Source organism: Alligator mississippiensis, chromosome 2 (genome assembly GCF_030867095.1).
Source record: "Alligator mississippiensis isolate rAllMis1 chromosome 2, rAllMis1, whole genome shotgun sequence".
Lineage (NCBI taxonomy): Eukaryota > Metazoa > Chordata > Crocodylia > Alligatoridae > Alligator > Alligator mississippiensis.
This window is the reverse complement of record NC_081825.1, coordinates 276,076,544-276,092,266: the sequence shown is the minus strand read 5'-3', so window position 1 is coordinate 276,092,266 and position 15,723 is coordinate 276,076,544.

Below are 15,723 nucleotides of genomic sequence, written 5' to 3'. Positions count from 1 at the left end.
GTGTGCCCCCCCTTTGCAGGGGCTGTGTGTGTGTGTGTGTGTGTGTGTGTGTGTGTGTGTGTGTGTGTGTGTGTGTGTGTCCTGCCCCGCTGTGCACAGCACAGGCCCCCGCCGCCGAGCCGGCAGGCAGAGCCCACGCGAGCCCCTCGCACCACCCGCCGCTTCCCGGGGGCTTCCCCGCTCCTTGCCCCGAGGGTCCCCAAGGAGGCTGCGAGCTGCTGTCGGAGGTGGCTGCTGTCTCGTTGGGACAAGCGCAGCGATTGTTTCGCTGCTCCCGACGCTGCACCAGCAAGCGGGAAGGACACGGTGCTGGGGAAGGGTAATACCCGCCTCTTCGGCCATGCTCTCTTCTCCCAGCCGTCCCAGACCTGCTGGGAGCCAAGCCCTCCCTTCCGCACTTTGCAGCGCCTCCCGCCCCCCGACATACCCAGGAGACAGGCCCCGGGTTAAAGCTACTGTCCCCCAAGGGCTTTCAAGCGTAAGGCTGGTTTTAACTCAGGAGCGTGGACCCCGTAGCTGGTTCCCTATTCTCCTTTTCATGTGGCCGCTGCATTGTCAGGTGCTCCTTGGTTCAGCTGTCACACCAGCTTGGGCTGCGCTGCACAAGCCCACTCAAAATAGAAGAGGTAGAGGACCATTTGCCTGCAGTGCCTCACATTAATAACACTGAAGAGTGGCAGTAACTGCTCATCTGAACACTGCACTGTGCAATGCAATCATTGCATGGTTAAATGTTTCTGAGACCATGACACCAGCACCAATGACAGTTTTGCTGTACAAGAGAAGCCACACACACCTTCAAGGGCTACAAACAGACATCACATTTGTCCCTGAGTAAATCGTTTTAGCCCAGGACAAAATGCAGTCATTCAGGTGTCCTCATCTGTTATCCCAGGATATATCCTAAATGCTTCATGGGATAAATAGTACTAACAGTTTATCCCAGGACACTGTAAACTGTGTTTGAACAGTTATTCCAGGATTGCGTCATTGAATCAATGGCAGAAAAGCAGCAGTGCATTCACCCACCCACTAAATACCGATTAGCAGGATGATGTGTGTAGGCACCAATCGCGGGATATTTCTGTTCCAGGACAAACACAGGCACAGCTGATCCAAGGACAAATGTAATATCTGTTCCTAGCCAAAAGGGAGGAAATATCATATTGTATCCTCCATCTCCCTTTGTACATCATGGCCTTACAGTCCTTGAGGTACACCCAGGAGGACTTTTTAAGGCTATGAATCTGGTACATGGATACTATTCCTGTCTTCTTGATGCTGTCTAAACAGATTGACATGTGCACCATGCTTGTTTACCTAGCTGCTATTTGTTCATGTTTATATATAAACAGGTAAACTTTATTAAGGCTATATAAATGAATCCATCCACCTGATTATATCCTAACCCAGTGGTGCTCAACTTTTTTTTTGGCCAGCAGGATGGATGCACAGTGCCCAGGCCAATCACGGGCTGGATCCAGCTGGTGGTCCTGATCCAGCATGAAGCAGTTACAGCAGGGCCCCATCCAACCGAGTGGAGGGGGGCAGGGAGCAGCTGGGCTCCAACCTGGTCCTGCAGGAGGGAGGGGGTCATGGCCCAGCCTGGCCCCATCCAGCCTGTGGAAGAGGAATGGCCCAGCCTCATCCAGCCATGGGGGTGCAGGGAGGAATCATGACCTGGCCCCAACCTGCTGCACAGGGCTTGGGGTTGGGGATTTGGCAGCAGGGGGTGGGGGGTGGCCATATTTATTGTCACTGCTCACCTGCTCCAAATTTCCTGATCTGTGGGGAGCTCACAGGTCACAAACCTATGGCTCCCTGGACTGCATTTGGCTTGCAGGGTGGAAGTTGAGCGTGCATGTCCTAATCCATATATTCTCTTTACCAGTAGGGCCTGAGGAGCTGTGGCACCTGCAATTCCCATTCAAGTACAGTTTTTTTTCTCTCTAGCACTTCCAGTCTTGCTTCCCAAGGGTCAAATTCTGTTTCTTGCTAAGTTACATCAGTGAGACTCACCCAGTTTTCAGGTGTCGCATCACCCAGCAGTGTCCAGCTTTTCCTAGCAGCCTAAATCACATGTACATTGCTAATATCTTACCTGGCTACAATTCTGCCCTACACAACTAAGTGTTCCTACTATATGTTCTCAGCCATGATTCAGTGCTGCACCAGAGGTGCTTATGGATGCACAAAAGCATGGTAGAAACCCCCATAATTGTGGCTGATCAAACCTATGATTAGCTGATGTTTGATGCTTGTGGCTTTATCCTTTTCAAACTGCATGTTGGTAAGAGCACCTACCCTGGACAGGGAGACCCCAGGGACTCAGGTTCCAGGCCAATGATTCTCAACCATGGTACCCCCCCACCAGATCTTTTGGAGGGTGCTATGAAGTATGAGGAGGTAAATGAGGTGTTAGGAGATAAGTAGCTAAATTGATCAGATAAAGAACAGGCTCAGGCTTGTCCCCTTGATCCCCCCCATTCCCACTGCCAGGCCCCTCTAAAAGGAGGTAAGCACTGTAATTGATAAATAAATGTATGAAACTGGGTGCCACTCAATTCAAAAAAGTTTTGAAGGGCTGCCTTGAGTCCAGTGAGGGGTTCCTTGAGTCCAAAAGAGCTGAGAAGCACTGTTTGATGCTCACCTTCCCTCCAGGGGATGGGAATCATGACTGCTCACCTAGGGCATGGTGAGCACATTAAGTGCCTGGGGGGTGTGAGGGTTGGTGACTACTGTGGGCTGGGGGACATGGCTGAGGAGAAGGGAAGATTTCCCTTCCTGGGCTATTGCTGCTGCTACTGCTTCTGTAGCAACATTGGCTCTGCTCAGGCAGCAGCTGCCTGGGAGCTGACCATGGTGCCCCATTCACTCCATTCCCCCTGTACATACACGTAACACACACAAACTGTACAAGCCATTTTGCACTGCAAAGAATGTTCTAGTTTTCATGTTGCTAGGTATTTTGTTTTTTTATATTGGGCCAGGGTTCCCTGGGGGTGGGAGCACCCTCCTGCTCACTCCTCAGCTCCAGATACATTGCTCTGGGCAACTTGCACTGGTTGGCTCCTATGGCCAGGCAGAGCAGTGCAGGACTGTTCCTGCCACGACAAAGACTCCTGGGAGGGTGACTCTGATGCCCCAACACTGGTTGTGCTACTGCTATTCACATCACAGCAACCCAGTCACCAGGCCAGGCAGGGCTCAGATCACATTCCTGCTGGGATTAAGTTACTGGAGAGCCAAGAAGAAAAAAGGCAAGCAGGGCTCTAACTGGCTCAGGGAGGTGAGCTTTTGTTTCCATTAGTGTTTGAGCATTTTGCATTACAGGCATTGGGAAAACTGCAGAACAACACAGGGAACGGAGAGCAGCTTTTGCCAGATGGTCTCGCCCACCTGACACTCCCTCCCCCTGGGACCCTGAGACCTCAAAGTCTCTGACTTACATTTCAGATAAGGAAGGTCCATGATACTCAGCAGTCTCCAGCCATTTGTCATTAGCTCTTACATGACACCAGCTAACTTTCTCCCCTGTCAAACCATACTTCTCCTGTTACACATCTCACCATACAGCCAGCTCACCCAGGAGGCTGGAGTGTGCATTAAGAACTAATGACCCTTTCATTCTCAGATCCCTCCCCCCATGCACTGCAGGCCAGAATCCCTTCCCACTTGCACTGATGGAAACCCACTGGGCCAAATCCTGCACCATTGCTAAAATTAAATCTAGAATAAATTGACTTACAACAGCCTTACTCCAGCTATTAATCTGTGTATGTGATACAGTGACATTAAAGTTATTACGTAAAATGCATAAACAGCCTTGGGAACTGGGGAATCCAGGGTTCTCTCCCTTGCAAGAGTAGGCCAAGCCCTTCTCCCTTCACTAGAGTTAGACTCCCTTTGGTTGCTCTCCCTCTGGCAACATGATTCTTGTTGGCTGTCCAGTGAGCCAGCTTCAGGAGGATGACAGGGTAGCCTTGACAAAATTTTACAATCACTAGGCTTTTGGAGTAGAAGGTCCTTTATGCTGTCCACATAGACCAAAGAATTCTGCTAAGATGCATCTACCGTAAGCAATCAGAGAGAAGTAAGATTCCAAGTAGCTGAATGTGGCTTAGCACAAGTTAGAAAATTCTTCATTGGAATGAATGGAGAACCATGTGCCTGCTGTATAATGGAGAATCTGTCTCCGGAGGTGTCTAAATGAAATGAAAATGAAGGAGAGCACTGTGTGGCCATACAGAGAAGAGTGGCGTTTACTTCTAAGGGCATGGACATATGTTCTTGTACCCCTTGAAAGTACGGGAGGATGATGAATCTACACAGGCAAAGTAAAATGCCTCCCTGATCCTGGTCATCTACATCAGGACCTTATCAGCAGCTTCACATTAAGTGCCTACCAGGTAAAACATGATTTATTTCTAAATGTTTTCCAACTTCTGAATCTGTTCTCACCTTGATCTGTAATATAAATGATCCCTTCATACTCACCAGCCCTGCTGTCTGTGGCCTAGTACTTCTATGTCTAGCTCCAGCTGAGAGTATATGAAGTGGTTAATCCTGAGATCAATGTCTTATCCATCTCCTGTTGGACTTTTGGCTCATTAGGCACAGCTATATTAGGAACTGCAAGTAGTAAGACATGTCAGGGTAAGATGCATGTCAAAGGCAGAACAAAAGTGATCAAAGAAGAATGTGCAAGATGTACTGCCACTCTGAGAAAGGCAATGCTGAAAAACAGGCTTCAAAGGAAGAGGGAAGTTATGAGTCTTTCAGAGTCTGCGCTTAAGAAAGTGGAGGACACGAGTGGATTGGTCGGAGGTAGCAACTTGACATTTTTTAGACATGCACTAGCTGCTCTATCCCTGCTTACAAGATGCTTTTAAGTTGGACGTGCTGTAGGAAGGATCATATTCTTTGTTCATTTGTACTGCTCCTAAGACTATAGTGCCCTGATCTATTTGAGGTCATGACCAGAATGTGAATAACACCTCTTTTTACCTGCTGTACTCAGTACCAAGGTGGCTTTCAACATGCAACACTTCAGTAAGGAAAAGGTAATGAATACTGCCCCAAAGCCTGGCAGCTGACATAATGTCCTACCTCCTACAGTCCGTATAAGAAACTGTTTGTGAATGTGATGTTTGGTCCACTCAAACTACAAGGCCAGGAGAGTTAGGTGGCTATATTTCAGAAGGTAGAAGATAAGAGGTAGGAATGAATAAACCAGAGGAACTCAGGATCAGCTTGCACTTACCATGGCAGATCAGTAGGCCTGTGCAAAGCAGCTAGGATTTGCTTCAGATTCGGATTCGGCTGATTTGGAGGACAGTGATTCAATTCAGTGATTTGAATCACTGTCCCAAATCAATTCAGCTGAATCTGATTCAGAGATTCGGCTGCTGCTGAATCAGCGGAATCTCCAAATCACACAGGCCCCATCCCCTTGCTCGCTGTCAATGGCTGCCCCACCCATCCCTGCTCCCGGCTCTTTGAAAAAAAAAAGCTCCTGCGTACCAGGTGCTGTGAGGTGGGAGGCAATCCCCGCTGCCCCCCACTGCTCCACACCATGTCGGGGGCTCTGTCATGAGTCCCCGACCCCCGCCTGCTCTCCCAGTCCCCCATGGCTGCCCCGCCCACCCCAGCTCCTGCCCAGCTCCTGCTCCTGCCCTCCCCCATAAGCCCACCGAAGCCCTGAGGCTGCTGCAGCTGCCAGTGAGTTGGTGGGAGGGGGGGTGTTGTTTGTTTTTTAAAGGGCCAGGAGCTGGGGCAGATGGGCCAGTCATGGGGAGAGGGGGCTGGGACAGCAGGAGGGGATTGGGGAGCTTGTGGCAGAGCCCCCATGCAGTGTGGGGCAGTGGGGGGCAGTGGGAGTTGCCCCCCTGTCTGGCAGCAGCTGGTGAGTGGGGGCTTTTTTTTTAAAGAACCAAGAGCTTGGGCAGGCAGGACAGCCGTGTGTGTGTGAGGGGGAGGGGGGAGTGGGAAGGGGATAAGGCCTGGCAGGGGTCCCCACATGGTCCCCTCCCCACTCCTCCAGCTCCCCCTCCCTTGCCCCCCTACTTACCAGCATGGAGTCCAGGTTCAGCTCCTTGCTGCAGCGAATGGGGACTGTCCAAATCACCAAAGCTCTCTGAATTTTTCCCAGATCGATTTGGAGAGCTTTGAATTGATTTGGACCTTTTAATTGGCCCTCTGATTCAATTCGGATTCAGAGATTCAGCCACCGGATCAGGCTGAATCTCCAAATCGAACGAGCACCCAAAGCTTCGCACAGCCCTATAGATTATCCCCTTGAAATTCCTTGTGCCTAGTTTGGAAATGGGGCTTTGTACTTATCTAGTGCTTGCCACCTGAGCACTCCTGCTGCTTTACAGGTATTACAACCACTTGGTGCTTTCTCAATATGAGAAGAAAACAGAGGTAAAGAGAGAGGAAAGGACAAGTTTTCACAAAGATCTAAGGAGAAACAAGGTACAGGCTCAATTATCCACCTGCTTTCTTACTTCTAAAAGCCATGTCTGCATATGCAAATAACTAGCAACAGCAAGCACCTGGCCTACACTATTAGCATCTCATATTTAGGGGCCTTCTTTGGCCCACTGTCACAGTGAAGCAAGTGCCAGAGTCAGGTTCAGAGACCATATCACCTGATTCCAGGCTCATATGTCAATAATTTCTCTTCTTACATTCTCCCAAGGACCCTTACTATCTTTCTGGTAGGCGCTAAGTCTATTTCTCAGATCGTGAAATATACTGATAGGTCCCGCAGTAAACTAGAGCATCAAAGCTCAGGCGGCTGCTATGAACATCCATCCGCTGTATTAAAAGCATTTCTCTCTTGTCATTTTCAGGTCAGCAACAAACTGATGTTTACTCTGATTTTCTTTGACTAGACTTATCCTTACTAGAGTGTAAAGGCTCTGACTTTTTAAGTGTTTATTTACAGGATATCAAAATATGTAATACAGGAACAAGTCCTGACAGCAACTGCTGCTCTAGGGAGCTCCCTCATTCTTTCCTGTTGTCATTGGTAGCTCTGGTCAATATTAATGGAACATTGGCATTGATGGGTGCAGAAACCATTACTTCTCAGTAGTGGGTCACAATGTAATAAGAGGTTGCTGTTATGAACATTATCATTTCTTGTATACATTCATAACTAACCAACACATGTCAACTTATAAACCTAACTGTTTTGGAGTACCCCCCTTCTGTATACTTATTCACATGGAATAGTACTAGCTAGTGCATGCAAGTCCCAATAACTCAGATAAGTGCTAAGTGATACGAATAACAATTGAAGAATCAGCTCCATATAAATTAATTATCATCTATCACTTGGACTGGAACTTTCTGTAACAATATATACAAAATGTACTGATTATTCTAATGGAAAACAACATTTTGTGCAATTTTGATGGCAAAGTCTTTGTCACATTAAATATGCTACATAAAGTAACATGAAGCAATTTTTTAAGTTGTACCCTGGCTTTAAAGAAGGCATCACAGAGGTAAGAATACTCATGTTGCCCAATATTTACTCATGTTCAAAAAGATGGGTGTGTACAATCTTATGTCATTACACTGCAGAAGCCAGCAATGTTTACAGCGATGGTAAACAAGCCATGGGATTTTTAATTAAGATTTTTATTTTGTTAATAAAGAAATGTTTATTTAAATCTAACAGGCAGTTATAGTTACATATTAGACTTTCAGTGGAAATATATACACAGGTGCATCACTTTGACTTAACAGAGCTTTTCCTGTGTTACAAACAATTTCAAAGGGTTAGCATGATTCCAGAATAATTAAAAAAATCTTGAGTCATGCACAAACTTTCTGGGAGTCCACGGGTTGACAGGGCAGCCTCTGTATTTCCTAAAGATTGTTGCCGAGATGTACCTACTTAGGTTGCTCAAAACCTTAATTTATACACAAGAGAGGACTGAAGCTTTTCACAAAGATGCTTCTTATACATAATCTACTTCCATTAAAGTCTGATCCTGCATCACTTGGGCTTCCAAAACTTCCATTAAACTTCAATTAAGTTGTGCACAAGGAATGCAGAATTAGGATCTATGTTTGATCCCTGCAGTAGGTATGAGGCTGTAATGCATACTACAATTTTTTTGTAGAATGCAATTCACATTCACAGGACACGGTGGACCAAATCTGAGAGAGGTGCTTTGTGACCACCCTGAAAAGTGTTCTATAACATAGAACCTCTTAAACCATCTTTCCCTTACCTGGAGTTAAATTTTGACAGATAAGATGATGAGATTTTCAAAATAAAATATGTAGACCTTTTTGTAGCAACATTTTTAAGACTGAAATCCTCAAGGGCTTCCTACTCCTGTCTTCCTGTTGATCTGCTCTTCCTGTATTGGAAAAAGTCCACACTGAAGAAAGGTTGAGCTCTGTTCCCTCTGTGCTTGTCATAGAGAGAAGTGATATGGAATGTCACCTTCCATTTTTTCTCTCCCAACCCATAAGGGGCCTGCAGTGTATTTTTACACTCACTAGATTAGGTCATGGACTAATCTGACTCTTGACATTGTTGTCACCTGAGAAGGGGGTAATTCATCACTTAGACAACTTGTCTAGGATGCTGCGTACAGATGGCTGTAGGAACTGCCATACTGAACCAGACCCAGGGTCCACCTAGACCAGTTCCCTGCTTTTGACAGTAGCAAGTGCTAAACATGTCAGAGGAGAGTGCATGAACCCTGCAGCAGGCCGATATGCAATAATTGGTCCCTGACTCTAGGTTTCATCCTGGTCTCTGAGCATGGCATTTAATATGCTGTTGAAAGTGGTTATCTCCATTACTCAGGTCTAGCTCTCCTTATCCCTACAAGTGCCCAGTTTCTTTTGAAATCTCACTGTATTCTTGGCCTTGATAACTTCTTTTAGAAGCAAGTTAACAGTCTAATTATACACTGTGAAACTATATTTTCTTTTATCATTTTTTTCTAATTTCTCCCTTTTAATTTCATTGACTAGTCCTTGTTCTTGTGTTAGCAGGCAGAAAGAACCAAAGTGCCTAATTTGCCTTCTCTACACTGTTCATTATCTTACTGATGTGTATTGTGGCTCCTCTTACTCATTTGCTTCCTAACATAAACAAGCCCATCTGTTTTCATGAGTCTTCTTCTAGGCCCTTGATGGTTCTCATTGTCCTTCTCAGAACTCCCCCTCTGTTCTGGTATATCAGTTCGAAGATGGGGGGGTGACTGATACTGCACCATGTCCCAGGTGGCTCTGCACTGGCAACTGATATAAAAGGCACAGTGTTATTTTCTGTATGCTTAATCCCATTCCTTGTATAACCTTAACAGCTGGGCACACCTTACTGACTACACATGTACACTGAGCAGGTGGTTTCCCGGAGCTCTCTGAAGTCACCTTCAGACTCTTTCCTGAATCAATAGTTAATCTGGAACTCTATAAGATGCAGGAGCAGTCTAACAGTTTCCCCAGTTAAAAGATGGGGAAACTGAGACACAGTAAAAAGAAGAAAGGTCAGATTTTTAAAGGTGCCCATCTCCTATTCATTTCAGTGGGAATCAGGCATTTAAACACCTAAGAATCTGTCCATAAGTCACCCACTCCAGATCACACAGGAAATATGCAGTGGTACAATTGGACCACTTCCAGAGTCTTAACACACAGAGGTGAGTATCTTAAGCAGCAGATCCAAATGGTCTAAGTTTAGCGCTGTCCAACCATTTTGGCAGGTGTGCCACAAGTTAAGCCCTGCCTCCTCCCTGAATGGCACACTGATCCTATTCCCCAAAGGCTCACCTGACAGAGTTTGTGTCTTGAGGCACTGGCATGATGTGGATCCAAAGTTCCGAATTCAGTAGTGACAGCAGGGCCTGGGAAGGGTTAACCTGACTCTCGGTAGTATCACCAGACATCATCTCTTGCAGCAGCATCCACTCCCTGCCTCCATTCTGGTGCCTCACATTACTGAATACCCAGGGCTGCCCTTGCCACCTGTGGCATGTGCTGTGTGTTGGCCAGCCCTGGGCTGAATATAACTTGGACCTTCCCTAACTCCTCACATCCAGTCTGTATATCACTTTTGCTGATTCTTTCCACACCAGAGCCTATAATGCAGTCTCTCCTGTCCAGTCCTGCACATCCAGCCTTGGACCATCTTGTATTTCAATTGCTGCAACATCCTTTGCTCAGCCCTTGACAAATGCAAATTGGCCTCATGTTTAAGATGCTACTCACCTACTCCACTGCCTTGACAAGCTTACCATTCCCTAGGTAGCCCTCCACTGATGCCCCCATCTCTAGCACATCAGCTGTTAGCTGCCTGTCTTCACCTATGGATCCTTTATGCTCTTCCATCTTCCCTCCCTATCCTTTCTCATTTGGTATCACAGGCTGACTCCCACCTCTAACAGACCCATGATGACAGTCTTCATTGTCTGCTTGTTAAATTGTCATTGAAGCACCTTTAGGGTTTTCCCCACATTGCCCGTCACCTGTGGATGGTGTTTCCCCTAAACACCCTCCAGCCACTCCATTCTCTTCCTTAATGACTCTTTTAAAAACTCTGTTTTGCTATGATGTCTTGGAAAAACTTTGACAGCTATTAAGAACGTTGATGTGCCGAGATTATTACCCATCGTGCTGAACAACAGTAGCATAGGGTGCTCACTGAATGCCTGGGGCAGGGGTGGGGAGCACCATTCTGCTTCTACGTGTTATCCCCTCCCACAAATACATGGTTTGGTGTGGTGCCACGCTGCCCAGCTCCAGTGACCAGGCAGAGGCAGCATGGAGCTTCCCAGTGGGAGGGAAGAGAAATCCTGGTGCCCCCTCATAACACCTGAGACAGGTACCCCCTCACCCTTCCCTAGTTATGCTACTGATGACCAATACTGCCTCATTAGTTCCTTGCCCTTCCATATCTGTCTGTATCCATTCATTATCTCTTGTCCTATACTCAGATTATAAACTATTTGGGGCAGCACCCTTCGTGCTGTCTGAGGTTGTACGGTGTCTAGCATAATGGAGTCGTGGTCTTTGACTAGGGCTGCTAGGCATTATAATCCTACTGGCAAAGGTAGTTAGCTGTTATAATCTGAAGTCAGGCAGGGCAGAGTGGCACCTTAGAGACTACTAACTGGGACAAGGAAGCACGAGCTTTCAAAGGCAACACCCTACTTTGTCAGATGACAAAGCAGGTTGTTACCTATGGAAGTTCATCTGCTTACCGATCCCATTAAGAGGGGTCTCAGCTGCTGTTGGGTAATATAACTCTTGCAGCATTCCTGGAGTTGGCCTGCTGATCTCCCATGGCTAAAGCAGGCAAGATTTATCCAATGTATGACTTCATTTGTGTCTCACTGGGCATCTCTGTATGCTTCCTTCATGAACTTGCTTTGTTATAGGTCACTTTGTTTTTCACACAGCCAGAATAAAACTGGAGCCCTTAGCTGTGCAGATGGCTCTTAGCCCAGATGTTCTGCTGATAAGGCTATTTTCTCATGTCAAATTGCATTTTAATGCTGCTTAATGAATGTTCTCTTTACAGGCAAGGCAAACTGTTTTCTTCCACCCTGAACTGGAAGCGAGAGGAGGTATTAAATTACCGTGAGCAAGCGCACATTCGCCATTGACTGAGGAGCGGCCACATGGGTTTGAGTAATTGTTACTATACTTTACTGTGTATATAGGAGGCACAGCTTTCATTCCTAGCCAACTCTCTTGTTCCCAGGGAAAAGAGGGTCTGGGATCACTCCTTGGAAAGCGATTGCCTCTCTGATGAATGGGAGGGCTAGGTTCAAATGATGATTCCTCACAAGGAAGTTCATGTGGAAGTGTGTTGCTACAGGATCATGATGAGGCAGTAAGGCCCAGGTCTCCTGCAAGGGCTCATCCTGAGATATTTGCACATCTCCATGTTCTAGGGATGGAGCTAGCCATTCTGCCGTGATAGGGATCCTCACTCCCCACTCCCACAATAAAATTGTCCCAGGAAAACTGTGATTTGTGTGTTTTTGGGTGGTGTTCTCAAGTCTCCTATAGATATGGTTGTGGAATGGGGTGTTCTAAGATATTATTGAAAAGCTCATTTGTTCCGTCTGTAACTAACAACACTGTCACTCTGGGAGAGATTTTAAAATCCAATTTACAGTGTAGGTTTGGATATTAGACATTTTCCTTTACTATTACCTTTCAGTCACCTTGGAGGCCATGCACATTGCCTGTCCTGCATGGGGATGTTTTGGACACAAACAGTACAATCCATATCAATGAAAAAAATCCTGACAACCCTTCTATTAGGTTGTTTCTTCAAAAATGTCTCTGGTTTTAATTTTTAAAACAAGGTCTAAACCTGGTGCTTCTGCCTCCTGACCCTGTCTGTATTATGCCAGTGTATCTGGGTAACTGCAAAGAGCAGTGACATTCTAGCATAAGCTTCTTGTCAAAGAAGAGATAATTTCTGTTGTGCTGCACACACCCAACTCGCTTGATATTTAAACATGGTTGCAATGGCTTGTATTTAGAAGCAAGTTGTACCTGTTTTGCTCGACACAGTATTTGGAAGGTTTATGTGATGAACAATGCCTTCCCCCCACTCCAAATGTATAAACTGTGACTGAGGTTGTAGCCATATTAGTCTACAGGTTGTAGCCATATTGTGTAGCCATGTTGTGACTACAGGTTGTAGCCATATTGGTCTACAGGCAAAAAGAATCAGAACTCGTGGCAGAGGTGATACTTTTTATGAGACCCAGATATCTAGGTGATATCTTTTATTAGATATATTTTATTTTATTAGCTATTTTTAAAAAAAAATTAAAAATCCCTATTTGCAATCTTCCAGGCACACACACCCTTACTCAGGCATAGGAGAATGCAAAAATTGTAAAATTGCTCCTAGATGGAAATAAAAATTCATATTTCACAGGAGAACTGAAGATGTTGTAAGATCTCCTGGTTAGAATAGTTCATTTTGTGCAAATTAAGTTCAAATCTATTTACCTTGATGTTGTCTGATGTCAAGCAGAATGCTGAATTTTGTTTCCTTCTGGTTATGATATTTCATATTTCACAGGAGGATGGTGTGATGGTCTTGTGTTGAGGCACTTTGCACTCTGTGAACATGCAGATTGATCTAACTTTTATCTGAGCCCAATATGCACAAAATGAACTATTCCAACCAGGAGATCTGATAACGTCGCTCCTGTGAAATATGAATTTTCATTTCCACCTAGGAAAATTTTTACAATCTTTGCATTCTCCTATGCCTGAGGAAGAGTGAGTGTGCCTGAAAGCTTGCAAATAAAGACATTTTTTGCAAATATCTAGCTGGCCTAATAAAAGATATCACCTCTGCCATGAGTTCTGATTCCTTTTGCCTGTAGTCCAATACAGCTGTAACCTGTATCCCTGAAACATGGAAGATATTTAATTTTAGTCGTTTTTAAAATGAAAACTTCATAATTTTACAGGAAGGAAGCAAATTTACCACCTTGGAACTCGTGACACCCTGGCTCCTGCCTATTGTTCCAGCTCAATCTGCATGTTCACAGAGCTCAAAGTGCCTCAACGCAAGAGAATTTCCTGTCCCAGAGAGCATCCATCACACCATCCTCCTGTGAAATATGAAACATCATAACCAGAAGGAAACATAATTAAACATCTTGCTTGACACCAGACAACATTGAGGTAAATAGACTGTTCTGAATTGTGACTTGTATTCATATATTAGTGTTCATTAAGGGCTTGAACCCAAAGTCACTGAAGTCAATGGAAACACTCACTGATTTTGATCAACTTTGAGTCAAGGCCTAAACTGTGTCTGTGAGCCTGTCTCTGCATGTAATGAATTGGCATTACATAGTTCTGAGTTCTCTCTCTCTTGGCTCTGTGATGTTGTATTACGTTTACCAGCTCAGACAGGATTCTCAGGAAGCATTTCTTAGATACAAGATTTATATGCCTGACTGGAACTTTTAAGTCAGTTACTGGTGAGGAGGGAGGGCAATAATTAGACGAAACATAACAGCATGCAATAATTCCTATTAAGAGAAAGTGTCCAACAGGCATGCCGTTAGAAGTTATGCCTTGCCAAATAAAATGGAAATAATTTTGTATTGCAGTGAGTTAATCAGCAAGCATCAAAACTTGCTAACTCCCTTTATATTAATTTAGATCTCAGGGAGATGGAACACATCAGGATGTGACTAAACCTAAACTTCATATACAACTAAAAATCTTCTCTGATAGTGGAAAGGCCCCAAAAAAGCTGTGGAGTGCTAATACACACTCATTACTGGGAGCATCTCTAGGAAGAACTACTTCTCTTAGGTTAAATTTTAAGGAAATGTAATGGCTCCTTTTGTCAGCCAACTACTTATGAAACCTGACAAGCCCTCTCCTTCCTTCCATGCTATTTGATCTTGTACCCAAAGTTCTCAGGAATTTAGCAACTGAGTTTGGAGGGTATGGGATTGGGCCTTTGGGATGTGTGGGCATCATTAATACCCATATATTAGTCATTAATACCCACCTGCTTAGCCAGATATAATTTTCTTTGAAGACTTACTTGATATGGAGACACGTAGTGAGATGTAGTCTTCAGTACCTCAGCCACATGATCCAAAAGGCCTGGAGAGTGTGTGACAAGGGGCACACTTGGGGCCAGGTCTCATGTCAGCCTGCCAACCTGTCTAAGTATGGTAGTCTGCCCAGTCCCACCTGCCATGACTTGCTGTTTCTTAACCTGGTGTAAAATGTGAGAGGCTGCCTATTTAATGCCCTGATGCCAACCTTCCCTTACCATGTCCCATGCCTAGAAGATGGCATCCAAAACAAGTTCTTAACCTTTGACCCAAACTTAGCCTCACCACATCTGAAGACTTACCGGGGTCTCCCTCCGACTCAACACTTGGCCTCACCACATCTGAGGATTTACTGGAGTCTCGGCCATTGGCCCAACTGCATCCTCAGGCATCCGTAGACTTAACTTGCCCTAACTGCCCCATTCCTGGGACTTCAACTTATTCCCTCCTGCTAGGGCCTTCCACGCATGCTATTACTCTTATGGGGGTTGGCCCGTGTGCTTCCCTTCAGGCTGCCTCTACAGCCCTACTCAACACACACCCTGTCCGGCAGGTGCCCGTCTTAGGGCTCTGGAGGCGCAGGTGAGGGAGCTCCGGGAGGAGGTTAGCAGGCTGAGGGGGATCAGGGAGGCGGAGGATGAAATTGACGGCTATTTCTTTTCCCTGCAGGACCAGGCACCTAAGGAAGAAGCACCCCGGGGAGTGCCCTCCACAGCAGAGTGGCAGACAGTCACATCCAGGACCGGAGCTGCTCGCAGCGAACAGGTACCAGTTCCTCCAGTCCGACTGGAGAACAGGTACGAGGCCCTGGCGACCCTGCAGGAGATGGAAGGAGAGGAGGAAACCCTTGGGCAGGAAGCAACACCACACTCTCCACGCTCCGAACAGGTCAAGAGATCCAAGTGGACCCAGAGGAGGAGGTGACAAGTGCTCATCATAGGCGAATCCATCCTGAGAGGTACGGAAGGGCCCATCTGTCGCCAGGACCCCTCAACACTAGAGGTATACTGCCTGCCCGGAGCAAAGATTCGGGATGTGATGGAAGTAATCCAGGCCAGGATCAAGCCCACCGATTACTACCCCATGGTCCTAGTCCATGTGGGTACTAATGATGCGGCCAGGAGAA